General features: G+C 30.4%; 1 protein-coding gene and 1 long non-coding RNA gene across 2 annotated transcripts in view; one reads left to right on the plus strand and one right to left on the minus strand.

The window, feature by feature from the left end:
- Window positions 1-13,646, minus strand: part of LOC115240637 — a 25,081-nt gene that overhangs the window by 10,585 nt on the left and 850 nt on the right. The gene's annotated exons all lie outside the window — the stretch shown is intronic.
- LOC115240638 lies at window positions 783-2,377 on the plus strand. The gene is made up of 3 exons (XR_003884793.1): window positions 783-967; window positions 1,750-1,815; window positions 2,091-2,377. It is a non-coding gene; the product is annotated as an uncharacterized LOC115240638 (long non-coding RNA).

Raw genomic sequence — 13,646 nt, forward strand, 5'->3', positions numbered from 1 at the left:
TCTCTCTCTCTCTCTCTCTCTCTCTCTCTCTCTCTCTCTCTCTCTTCTGATGGAAAAAATTATTATCCTTAGTCTCTGATGCCGATTTTTTCTCGACAATCGACTTCAATTTCAAATATAAATTTGTATTCCTTTCCAATTTTAATTTGAGACAGAAATTTTGTCAAGATCTCTTTTGTCAAGAAATTAAAGTAAGTTTGAAATTAATTACTATTCATGTAAAACATAAACATTAACACACATTTGTATGATTAAAAGTCTAACAATAAGAAAAAAATGCTTCTTTCTTCCCGAGAGAGTATAAGCTATCGTAAAAAGTAAAGAAATGTAAATAAGTAGGTACTTAATCACGGATTTATCCGATTGTACTTTGTTAATAAATAACGACTCGCGTCTCGCGCTATAGATTATTCCTATATTATTCTTCGAGAAATCTTTTTTGAAAAATAACTTTTTTTTATAGAGCAAATCTTTTCTCGTTTTCTCTTTCCTATAACTTTTTCGCTATCGATGATAACACAGCTACGTTAATAAAGTGAAATCGAACTTCTCTTCAAGAACTGAATGCAAATTACTGCTTCCGTTAATCGCTCGATAAATTAGCCTACTTTAACGTAAGAATGCGACGAGATGGCGGCCATTTCTCGTTGAAATATTGACCTTTCAAAGGCTAACTTATCCATTGACTTAACGAATGTGCAGGCATTAATCAGACGTCTTTGCAGGCATAGCGAGGTAAGGCAAGGCCAAATGTTCCGCCTCCTTGAAAGCTTTCAAGAGAATCGAAGAACCGAGAAGCGAGAAGTGGTTGCGGTATCACAATAGCGTAAAATAGAACGAAGCATCACTGGGAAAACCGACCCTTTTATCGTGCCTTTCCGCTTCGTAGGGTCTTTACGTCACATTTATTCAAATACTGAACGAATGATTTCATACTTCAACTTCAATATCATGAAGATGCTATAAAGTAAGATTTATATGTATAGCGTTATTATATTATAGCGCTTATATACTTTTTATCTCTGATATTAGTTCTTTAATCCATATTTCAATTCATTATAACGCTCTGTTTTCTAGGTTCTTATTTGCCCGTTTTTTTCTTTAGTTGAAATATTTAAGTATTTGATTTAAATACAACGTGTGTTTGATTTAAATACTTAAATATTTCACTAAAGAAATGATAACCAACTAAACGCATTTAGAGTCAAGTTAACACCTTTTTTTCTCTCTAGGGGAGAAAAAAGATTGTATAAACGATTAGTGCAATTGAAAAATTTGTAGATACATTAGCTACACTACACTAGTAACATGTAGTTTGCAGAATTTACAAATAAAAATGCCTATTTGAAACAGATAATGATATGATAACGGCTTCTACGAGCAATATTTGGGTGTTCAATTTTATTTTTTCGTATTATTTTCATTTACAAAATTTACAAATCTTTGTGGGATGTTTCGACACTGACTTGTGTCTTTTCAGCTACCGAAAAATCTTACATAAATAAGTGGTTACATGGAGCAAGTCTATTCATACCTCCGGGCGTGTTCGCAAGGCGCAAATGTTAATGTCTATCACCATCCCTTTTGTTTTACCAAGGTTTACGTCCCACAAAGATTTGTAAATTTTATAAATGAAAATAATACAAAAAAAATAAAATTGAACACCCAAATATTGCTCGTAGAGGCCGTTATCATATCATTATTTGTTTAAATTCAACGAGCATAATTTCTTTAATTTGTTTGAAACAGACCTACAGAACTTGGAAGCGTGCCAAAATATTCGAGAACATATTTCATTTCTTCTGGATAAGCAGAGTAAGTAGTTATTACGGTTTTACTTTTTAAGAGAATTGATTTCATAATCTCAACCGAAAGATTACACAAGAGAGATCGCGATTATAATTCGCTTTCTTTTACTCTCTAAAGCGGAATTGGTGAAATTTTTATACATAATAAAATTAAACGTGACAAAATTATCAAGTAGCATCATAAAATCTATTTCAACTACAAAATCTTAAAATTTTACTAGCTCCTAAATAATAATAAATATGTATAGTCTTTATAAATTTACAAAAACTTTTTTTTAACAGCATTTATATTTTCTTGCTTATATATTCGTTATATACTAAGGCCATACAAACATATAAATATAAATTACGTAGCCGTTATCGCAAATAATGCACAAGGCTGAATTGTGGAGGTTGCTGAGAATAAATGGCATTATCAGAGTGGTAACGCGGCTGTGTGCCAATCACAGGTATCGATCATCGGACAGATCTGTCAATCTCATATGGATGATCGCTGGACCGCAGCTACTATTATTCTATCTCTCTCTCTTTCTCTCTTTCTTTCTCTCTCATACGCCCGATTCCCTATTCGTTACGATATACGTACAAGATGATCCAAGTTATTGATTATAAAACCTAAAAATGTCTTTACATGAAATAAGAATAAAATCAAACATATAAAATAAATTTATATATGACTTTTTAATATATATGGCTTTATTTTAGAGAAAATTGGCTATGAAAATTGGACGATTAATAATATCCTGGTATTTTTTAAATTTGGATCATCTTTAACGATCTTGCATTATGCATCATCAAATTTGTCTCGAAATAATGACTATCAAAATATGTATAAAAATCTCTAACATTCTCTTAAAAAAAATTAAAAACGATCTTGATACTTTCACATATACACAACTTCTTAAATACTTATTATCTTATCTAAATTGTTTTATTAAAACTGTAAAATGTTAATAGTTGTCAAGACGAGTTCAATGACGTATATGATAGAATCTTTCTTTTTTTTTTTCATCGAAGAACCAAGTTTTAAAAAAGTGCAAGCATATTACTAATCTTCCAATTATCAAATTTATTCTTCAGGAAAACAAAGTTTTATAAACAAAAAAAATATTATTCTTATTGTTTATATATATATATATATATATATATATATATATATACACTTTCCTTATTTTTGTAAGCATAACGACTTTTCGATTGTACTATTGGTTACAGTAAACCTTATACATCGATATATTATACATATACGTGTATGTACACGTATAGGCCACGATGTGGTCAATATATCAAAAGACTTCGATCATTTGAGCGTATCACAAATTTACTTCTAGTTTAATTGGCCCCAATCGGTTAACCAAAACACCGCGTAGGCTTTCCGTATTCGCTCACGCAATATACCAAGAGAGCCACCAACGAATACTAATTATATGTGATTATTACTATTTCATTATGCTGCTAATATTAAAACATGATCGATTTCGCTATGTGTAACGATAAAATAAAGATTAAATATTATGATAATAGATTTTTCGAAAAAGAAATCGAATGTTATTTTAATAACGGCTTCTTTCGACAATTTAAAATCGTTTTTTATTGTAACACAAAAATATCAAAGCATTAATAATTTCCAAAATATAATTTTTTATGTAAAATAAACTTTAGCTAAGTCAGCATAAAATTACATTCTTCAACCGTAAAGCTGCAATTTATTTCAATAAAAATTTAATTTAAGGTTTTTTAAATTATAAATATAAATAACATAAAAATTAAAGTAAGAAATTATTTCCATTTTCCCTGAAAAAAAATCGATTCTAAAGTGATTAATAAATCTGTTATTAAATCAATATTTTTTTTTATCTTTTTAAAGCACTTTATAATATAAATAGTGAAAATATATATATTGTTATACGTGTGTGTTGCAACCTTTTTGCAAAATTAGTCTCTCCATAAAAAAAGTTTTTTTTTAATTTTTAAAGAATATCGAATTTTTATATAAGACCGAATTTCTCTTATTAAAAAAAAACCTAGGCTTTTTACAAAAAGTTAAATTTACAAAGAACTTTTTTGGATTTGTCTTTCTACAAAAAAAATCAGAGTAAAAAAAATTTTGCTGGCCGTTGGTAGTCTTTAGTGAACCTTAAACTATGAGAAAATAAGACTAATTGTTGAAAAAAATATTTGCTTACCAAGGATAACAAGGTTTTTAGAGAAGTCAAAATAATCGGTTTCGCCCTACTGGTTGGGTAAAATGGGTACCCATTTGAAAACATGTAAAACACCGTGCAATTACAAAATCTAGATTTATTTTAATCAAAATACAATACAAAGATGTATTCTATTGACAAAAATCACAAATAAAGATATCCTCTTGTTCTACATTGCTGCAGGACTTTCTTACTTAATTTTTTAACTTTAGGAATCTCAAAAAGCTTTTTTTTAGTGGTTTCTTTTTCTGAGTGGTAGTTTTCCAACTGCTTTTTGTAGGGAGACAAAATCAGGATAACAGTTTTTCCTCTTTTCATGAGGTGTGTAGATACCCGGTTTTACCCCAACACGAAGAAAATACCAAACACGGCGGCTATATATCCCTACATATAAAGTGATGATCAAAACTAATGCGATATACTTTCTAATATGTACAGAATGCAATGCTACATTTACCGAAGCAGATGCTCTGTGTAGAAAAAGTCTATAACAACTCGATTGTTGCACCGATATCGATCTTTCTTGGCCCGAAAATTTTAAACTTCTCTCAAAAAAGAAATATCGTGTGCACGTATGGGCACGGTTCATCTCAAAACAATGATGGCATCAATCTACAACTAATAACACGAGTTAGCCAAAGATAGTAAGTAATTTAATTAAATAATGCTATATAAATCGAGAAAACTTAAATAGAATATGACGGAACATGACAACAACTTTTATTTTTAATAAAATAGCCCCGAATTAATAGCTATTAGTATATATAAATTTCGAATTATAAAATATTATGACAGACTTTATATAAAAAGAGAATAAAATATTTTTTAACAACTAAAATTTCTCATCTTGATAACACCGGTTTATGTATTTCGAGACTTCGATTTGTCTCCATTATCATTTCGATTAATCACTGTCTTGGCGCGCTACAGTGACGTACGGTGCTTCATCAGAATAGTTACATAGCCGTCATGTCAATGATACTGGATGGATGTTAATTCGATATTGAAAAATCTATATCTGATTTGTTCTTGATTTACTTCTGCAACTTCGTAACAGCATCACAATTCAAGTATGAGAAACGATATCATCCATCTAGATTCTAAATACTTTCCTTTCGCCTTGAGTTTTATTAGAATAACATAAGCTTTGAGCACCCCTTTGAGCTATATACATACAAAATATTAATACAGTTGTAAGAACAAATAAATTAGATAAATCATTGCAATAAATAAATGATTAATAGATGATTGAATGATGTTTTTTTAGTCATACGAGTATATATTTTTTAAAGATTTGTGAAGCATTTTTTAAAAGATTTTATCAAAGTTCTCGAATTAGAGATCGTTATCGTTCGATCGTATTTACCTTCTAGAAAAACTGTCTCTGAATCTAAATCTTTCGTCTAAACAAAAATGAGATAAGGAAGCCAACGAAGCAGAATGACATTTTATAAAAGGAGCTGGTTTTCGATATTAGATAAAGCCGAGCTGAATTCAATGATGTATAACATATAGATAAAAAAACACTCATTCTTTCGAGGTCGGGATAACACGATCTTATAACACGCGATTTTATAATTGGAGGAAAAATCGATCTTATAACCAAAAGAGACACTGTATACATTGTATAAACAGATTCAATATTCTATGTCAAAAAAATATCAGTGACTTTGATATCTCATACAGAGAATTTCGTTAGTAACTTAAATTATTTTAAATTACTTAATTGATCTTCAAATGACTTTTGAAGAACGAGTAATTTCAAATTCAAATTGATATTATTACATAAATAGCTTAAAATTAAAGTGATTCTGCTGTTATATAATATAGTACATATGTTTAAAAGAGAAAAGACAATTGTACATGTTAACACTTACAATCAAATATACTGCAAATAAAATTTTGAAATCACAATAATTGTGTCAAAATAAGTTCGATTACTACAATTCTAATAAATGTTTTTGCGTCATACACGTACTGTGATAAACACAAAAAAAATCTCACAGCAGTTTGCCGGCCACGTACTTGCACCAGTATGTAGATACTATACGTTGCGGCATGCCCGTGGGCACTTAGGAGTCCAATTAAAAATGCTTTCGTCAGGGACCAGTAAAGACAAAAGAAACTTTTTAAATAACTCAGAGATCCTCTACGTTCTCACACAGAGCAACTTGTATTGCAACAAATCACAAGAACGATAAAGGTGAAAAAGCTAGATCACGCGCTGCTTTGTATTCGCTTTACAGTACTTCAGTACCGTAATTTACCCCAAAAGAATCTGTATTTAAGTAATCCGCGATATTCATGCATTGTTACTTCCAATCTTATGCTCCATGATTAAATGGACATATTCATTTCACATTGTAATCTAATTTAACGTCATGTAATTATGATATATCGAGAGATAACGAGAGACAGAGAGAGAGAGAGAGAGAGAGAGCGCCATATTTTTGAAAACGTAAACGCGAATAATAATTATATTATACTAAATAAATAAAATAAATGATAATACACTATAAGAAATAAATATTTTGTGTTAATAATTTGCGCTAAATACATCGTAAAAACTTTTATTGTCGTGGAATGATGAAAGCTAAAGTTGATACATTTTTCTATATATGTATTCACATACGAGACATTCTAAAGATTTGCGATTAAATAGTATTGTACTAATAATTTATTGTTTTGAGTTTAACGTTTTTCTTTAGATTTACACAATATTACACGACTATTAACTATATATGTATACTTTCTGACATAAAGTATAAAACATCTCGCAAGATATGTATAAACTTTTCAATCGCATTTCAATAATTTTATACGCAGAATAGCGAAGAAAATCAATTTGTATTAGAAAAACATATAGTTTCATTTAAAGAGAAAAGACTGAAAACCCGGCAGAGCAGTACCTTGTTTGTCTTATGACAGAATCTCAAATTTAAAACTTTGAAATATAAGAAAGAGAACCATTTGTCACCATCTCTAATATTTGCCGAAATTTGCATTTTTTGAGACTCGATATATAATTATTCTGTACATATACAGAGATAATGAAATTATTAGTCCAGTTGCATATGCATGGACATTGCATACATTAATCAATGTTGTAAAAGAAATTACAACAAATATTCGCTTCATCTTTCGTGCGTTCCTCTCTTATCCGTTCGTGTATTTATGGAAGAATTTACTGACAATGAATCGTCTATCTGTAATTTTAATGTTCCGGATAGTTAGAGATTGTCTCGCAGGCGATCCCTCCGTACACACCGTGTATGTACAGAGCGGAAGTGCTACGGCTCATCCTTTTCACCCTCGGCGGTAACTAAAAGCTCGATTGGTTAATATCCTGATATCGTTCGGAACTTGATAGCTAATCACATGGTCCAGCCACGATATCCATTTGTTTTACGGCGCGACGTGCCATCCAATTTTCTTCGCGTACATACGATCGATCTCCCGTCTCGCTCGCTGCCTGTACAACAGTTTGTATCTCTTCGCGCGTTCGTCGCTTCAATGTAGTATCCCATCGTCTGGGTATCCCAAGACACCAACAAATGTTCTTCTTAAATTAAACACAAAATTATATTAACCAATTTGAAATTGATATTTTTTAACTCAAATATGAAGAGCAATAGTTGTTCAGTAATTAACTAGAATCTAAATAAAGAATTTTTTATGAACTAATACATTCAAAAAGAGTATATAAATATCAAGACTTTATTTTTCAATTGATTTAAGTTATTAATTGCAAAGATATATATAATAAAAAAGATATATGTATAAATAATTAAAAGTCACAATTAATGTGATTTCTCCATATTCTACTAAATTCGAACGCCTGTAAAAATTCGACGCCAAGTTCGTCAAATAAGTTTTGGCTTAAAGAATATCCGCTAATGAGAGATACAATAATTGTATCGCAAGAGTTCTCTCTATCTCTATGTTAAGTTGCTTTCAGCATCACAAAATCGAACATGAGAGTTTTTTCAAGATTACTTTTAAATTAAGCGTTCTTTTTAATTATTAAAATAATGCAAAAATACGACTTTAAAAACGTAGAGATTATTATAAAAAAACTTGGAAAAATAAAAATAAAGCTAAATGCTAAATGTAATAATAATTTTGAAGTAAATAATATTCTTTATCGTACATGTGATGTGGATTTGTCTAGCAATTAACGGTAAAACTGCATAAAAGGTAACCTAACACACCTCCGATTTAATCGTTACTTAAATATGTTGTAAGGGAGGTTTTTCTGAGTAATTCTCCGCAAGAAATAAGTGGGGGACGGCATTGGTTTAGGAGATATATACTTATATTAATGCTTCATTTTCCATACAAAAGCTTTTAACGAACTGCAAGAAATAGGTGAAACACATTATTGACAAAGTATTCATGAGTGTATACCTATCCCGTAAATGTAAACGAACACTTTTTCCATGTCTGCTCTACAAATACAACGTAAACAAACTTCGTTTTTCCTTTTATTTTATAATAGAAAAAGCATTAAAACTTGGAAATTTTAATTTGTTATATCTCCTAAACTAATGCCGTCCCTCACAAATTTCTTGCGAGGAATTATTCAGAAGAACCTTCCCTATAACATATTTAAGTGGCAATAAAATCGGTGGTGTGTTACCTTTTATGCATCTTTACCATTCTTTTAACATTCTGAGTACGTGAGATTTTTAATCTGATTTCTACTTTGAAAATATAAAAATTGTAAAATCTGATATTATGAAAAAAGACTATTAATTTTAAAGATTATTAAAATATATTCTCCTCCATTTTCATAGGACGATTTACTCTCGTTACTTGAGATATCATCTTTCCAAGTGAGCTTTCTATGCAACGCTAAAATTGGATGAGGTTACACCATTTTCATCGGTTCGATCTTACCCGATCGAACAACCGTCCGATGAACTTTCACGAGTATCTAAAATAATGACCTAGTATTCAAATATTCTCATCTAACAAAATAAAATATTTTATTTTTACATATAAATATTGATAAATTCTAACAAGATTAAAATATTATCGATTGATTCTCATCCATTTAGGGTAAATAAAGGCCAACAATTTTTCGATTTCCATTTTTTAAATCCATGTAATATATAATTTCATAAATCGGAAAAAAAAAAACGAAAATTGTAGGAGAGAAGAAGCAAAATTCTTACAAGTATACGATTGCGATAGCAAATAAATTTACCGCATCTACGATACGTAGACGTAATTTCAAACGGTGACGGCGAACAAGGGAGACAAGGAGGAACGGAAAAAGGGGGAAAACGCCCTTGTAAAACACGAGACGAGAAATTCTCATTCTCGCGACTCTTTTTTTCTCATTGCGCTCGAATGCTTTCTTTTGCCATTTAATATCACGCGCGCGCGTACGTATGTGATATACCCCGTGTCTCCAAAGTACCGTTTTTTCTCTGACAATGCGAATGGGCGCGGCTCTCGAAGCGCTAACAAGCACGAGAGTTATCAAACTCCAGCTATTGAAATAGTTTGCGATTACGAGCTTCGTTCGGTTAATGGGTGAGCCGAAACTACTCTGTACTGGAAATGATTGATCGGCAATTTAATGTTCATGATGTCAAAGTCGTTCGTGCCGCTTGCACGCGCAGATAAAATTGCATTCACTTGCATTAAACATTATCACTGACCGTACAAAAAAAATATACACGTACATACATGCATATATATATATATATATAAATATCATTTTTAACTCCTATCCTTATAAATCTGAGCAATTTTGTATTTTAACTTCAAAAGTTAAATTCACTGTTTTAATTGAAAAGTATATTTTATGAATTGAATATATTGATATAATATTACAATTGGAAAAATTAATTATTTAGAACCGTTTGTAGTTCTAAAAATTGATTTCGACAAGTTTGCAGTTTCGACAAATTTTTGAACGAGTTTGATATTTCTCTCGACATTGTTCTTATAAAAATGATAATTAATCGTGCCGAATTAGTGTTATTAGTTAATCAATAAATAAAAAAATCAATGATAACATTACTATTATTATTATATTATTTTGTATATGAATGATAAATTTTGTATGTACATATGACATATTTCATAGAAGCGGCTATCACGAAATAAAGCCGTTTTGTTTGCGTCTGGCTTAGCGAAATAGATGTAATATCGTATAAATTGCTCTTTAGTATTGTTTAATCATCGACCGAGAAATATTATATAATAGTGGTACGTGACTTCGGTAGCCTGCCTAGTATATTGCATAACTAGCGGCAAAGAAATGTGTGTGTGATTAACGCTGTGCTCAAAGTTGCATTAAAATATATTACAACCATCAAATTTTCACGGCCGACTACGCGTACGATATTTCGAAAACGTTTACAGCAATCCTTGAAATTTGTACATTTAGCGCTTGTAAACTCATAAAGCCCATTTTGTGCCCATTTTTTGCATTTATTTTGCGCAATATGGAAAATGTAGAAAATAAACGGTAAATAAAACAAGTATCCTTAATTCCTTTAATGATCTTGTCACGCCATGCAAAGTCTTTCGTGCGGAAAAAGTAATGCGGATTAAGCAAATCTACTCTCTGGCCTAATGAAATTTCGCGTGGCGCATGTCACTCAGTAAATGTTCACTATTGAATCACAGCACGATTTATTCACACCGAGAACCATGCGCACTTGTGCATTTGTGTAGAATTGCACATAATACCGACATTTTAGTTTTTAGTATTATAATATTTATTATAAATCTGACTTATTAAATCCACACCTCCACATTGAAAATGTGTAATATTTGAAATAAAAAAGACACACATTATCTGTGTGTGTGAAGGTTATTAAGTAAGAAATTGTAATATTTAACAACGTGAAAAGTAAAAATATATTTGAAATCAGTTCATTTCTCTCTCTCTCTCTCTCTCTCTCTCTCTCTCTATAATTACTATGTATATAATGTGCATGTATATTCAATTTTTGTCGATTCAAAAACTTTATAATTTTTTCGATTTTCCGATATGGGACACTTTCTACAATTACATGCTTGCTCTGAAAAACTATTGTTTCGCATTTATGCAGCAACGATGCAACGGATGCATCGTATATATTAGAGAGCTTTCTCGCCAAAAGTAAAGGGAACGACAAAGTAATACTTGAACAAAAAAGCCGATACTATCTTCAGGAATGAAAATGTATCCAAATGCTACTGAGGATGTGGGCAGATTACCTTTGAATCTGGGTTTTTGCACTGATTATTCCATTTTCGTGTCGCGTGGGTGTGCTACATCGATCAACGACCGAGGTTAAAGAATTAAAAGAATGGCCACAACTTAGTCCACCGGAGTTCAGCTATGATCGTTTTTTTTGTATCCGTTTTTTCTTTAATCCTGGAATACTATACCGAATGTGAAATAACATCCAGTCTCTAAAAAATATTTTATACTTTTATTATAAATTTTTTAAAAATCTACATACTCTCTCTCTCTCTCTCTCTCTTGTATATAATAAATTAAAAAAGGATTTTTAAAAAAATATTTTTTTTAATTATCCAATAAAATACAAACATGCGAAACGTTCTTTTAATAAGTTGTAATATGCGATTGTGGAAAATTGTAGTATTCCAGAGTCGAATACACAGAAAGTCTTATAACGTATCGATTTTTTGATAAGTAAAATATGTAAGATGCCAACATTATGTCTATGAAATTAAATGGCTAATTTTATGATTTACATTCATTATGTTTAACTCTTGACTTTACGATGTATTACATGTATTACGAATAAAGGAGATGTTTGTAATATAATATATATTTCACAAATATCTCCTTTATTCCTTATGTTTAGTATAAAATTCCTATTTCTAATAAATATATAATCAACTAATTCTAAGATATAGCTATCAATAAGCAACATACCAACCAATCCCAGTGGCTATAAATATATAAATTTCGTAAACAATATTCTTCGGTTAAATATCAACAAGATAAATCCCCAAAATTGTGAATCTTTGCAATAATACTTTACAAAGAATAAGTATCCCCCTTGAAAAAAATTTGTATTTGCCATACTCTCTCTCTAAAGTATTTTATTCAAATGATTAATTTCTCTTCTCTCTTTCTCGGTAAATTCGTGGATGTATTTTATTTTTTCATATGTCCACATTTCCGTGATTTCTCGTCTCGCATAAGCTGCACAATCGACCGCAGGATAACTTACTCTCGGTCCGTCGCCTTCGCGGCCATTAAATTATCCTTATACACCGTGCCTTTTATCCTTAACGAAATCTCGTAAAAAGCAGAAGATTTATCGCGTTGCTATATACGTACTAAAAATACTTCTGCCGCGATGTCAGTTATGTCATTATAATGCTCTTTTCTAAATGTATCGTATTGCGCGTTACATAAGTAACACAACAAATTAAAAGAAAGTTGTTGTGAAGATGACGAAAATTTGTCATGTTTTAGAGATCTATTTTTCCACACAAAGAAATAACTTACTTAAATATCGGTTATTTAATTCAATTGTCAATCAATAAATATCAATTGCTTTTCACATTACATCATCCAAATTTTTCAATGTATAAGATTATAATAAATTTCCTAAGATGTATGCACACACGCACGCGCGCGCACGCACACACGACTTGTCATTTATTATACAACTTTTAAAAATTTTTTCCACAAGAGTAGATTTGTGTGTGTGTGTGTGTGTGTGTGCGCGCGCGCGCGCGCGTGCGTGCGTGCGTGTGTATGTGTCACAAAAGATTTCTAGATAAAAAATTTTGATAAAATGGCTCTTAAACTATGTCATTTTTCTATAACGAATAATGAAAATATAATAAAGATGATAAATATTAAATTTTATCCGAATAATGCAAACTAGATAATTATACTCTTATCTTATGACTTATTGTATATACGAGTGTGTATATATAAAAAATACATATTTAGATACAAAAGCCTTCCGTATAATATAGCGCGCAAGCGATAGTCGAGCAAGAGTTGAGCAAATGAAATCATAGAAATCTCCGATCGAGAATACGTGCTCGGGCTCGGATGCACCCCGATCATTGCGAATTCATAAGCGGATTTACGTGTCGCGATTACTGAAAATGCATTTGTAAATGCACCACGGCGGTAGTAAGCGCCTTATCTACGACGCGCAGCAATGTCGTATAATCCGCACCGAATTTCGCCGATTGTTCCGTAGGAACAGTGAAGCAATATGTTAACACATCTTATATTATATCCTAATATAATTATTAAATATCGATATTTTTACTCCGAATTTTCGATACTTTAAAGTTCAAACATTGAAAATATTAATAATTTTATGTCAATATCAAATCATCGGTATAAGTTTCTTTTCTTAAAATTAATATTAATCATGTACATAAATAATATTATAACATAATTATACACGCGAATAAAATATGTAATAATATGTAATAATAATGACAAATAATAATATTATATTAAAAGCAGTATTAAATTAAATGTATCATTTAATTTAATAAGTTATTAATAATATGTATATGTGTGTATTTAAATGTATTTTGTAAGAAGGAGAAATTTCTTAGATAAAGAAAGATATCCCTAAGAATATAATTTCTTCTTTAAAGTTAAAAATATATTATATAT

The sequence above is a fragment of the Formica exsecta genome, unplaced genomic scaffold (assembly GCF_003651465.1).
Source record: "Formica exsecta isolate Colony F162 unplaced genomic scaffold, ASM365146v1 scaffold443, whole genome shotgun sequence".
In the NCBI taxonomy this organism is placed as follows: Eukaryota; Metazoa; Arthropoda; class Insecta; order Hymenoptera; family Formicidae; genus Formica; species Formica exsecta.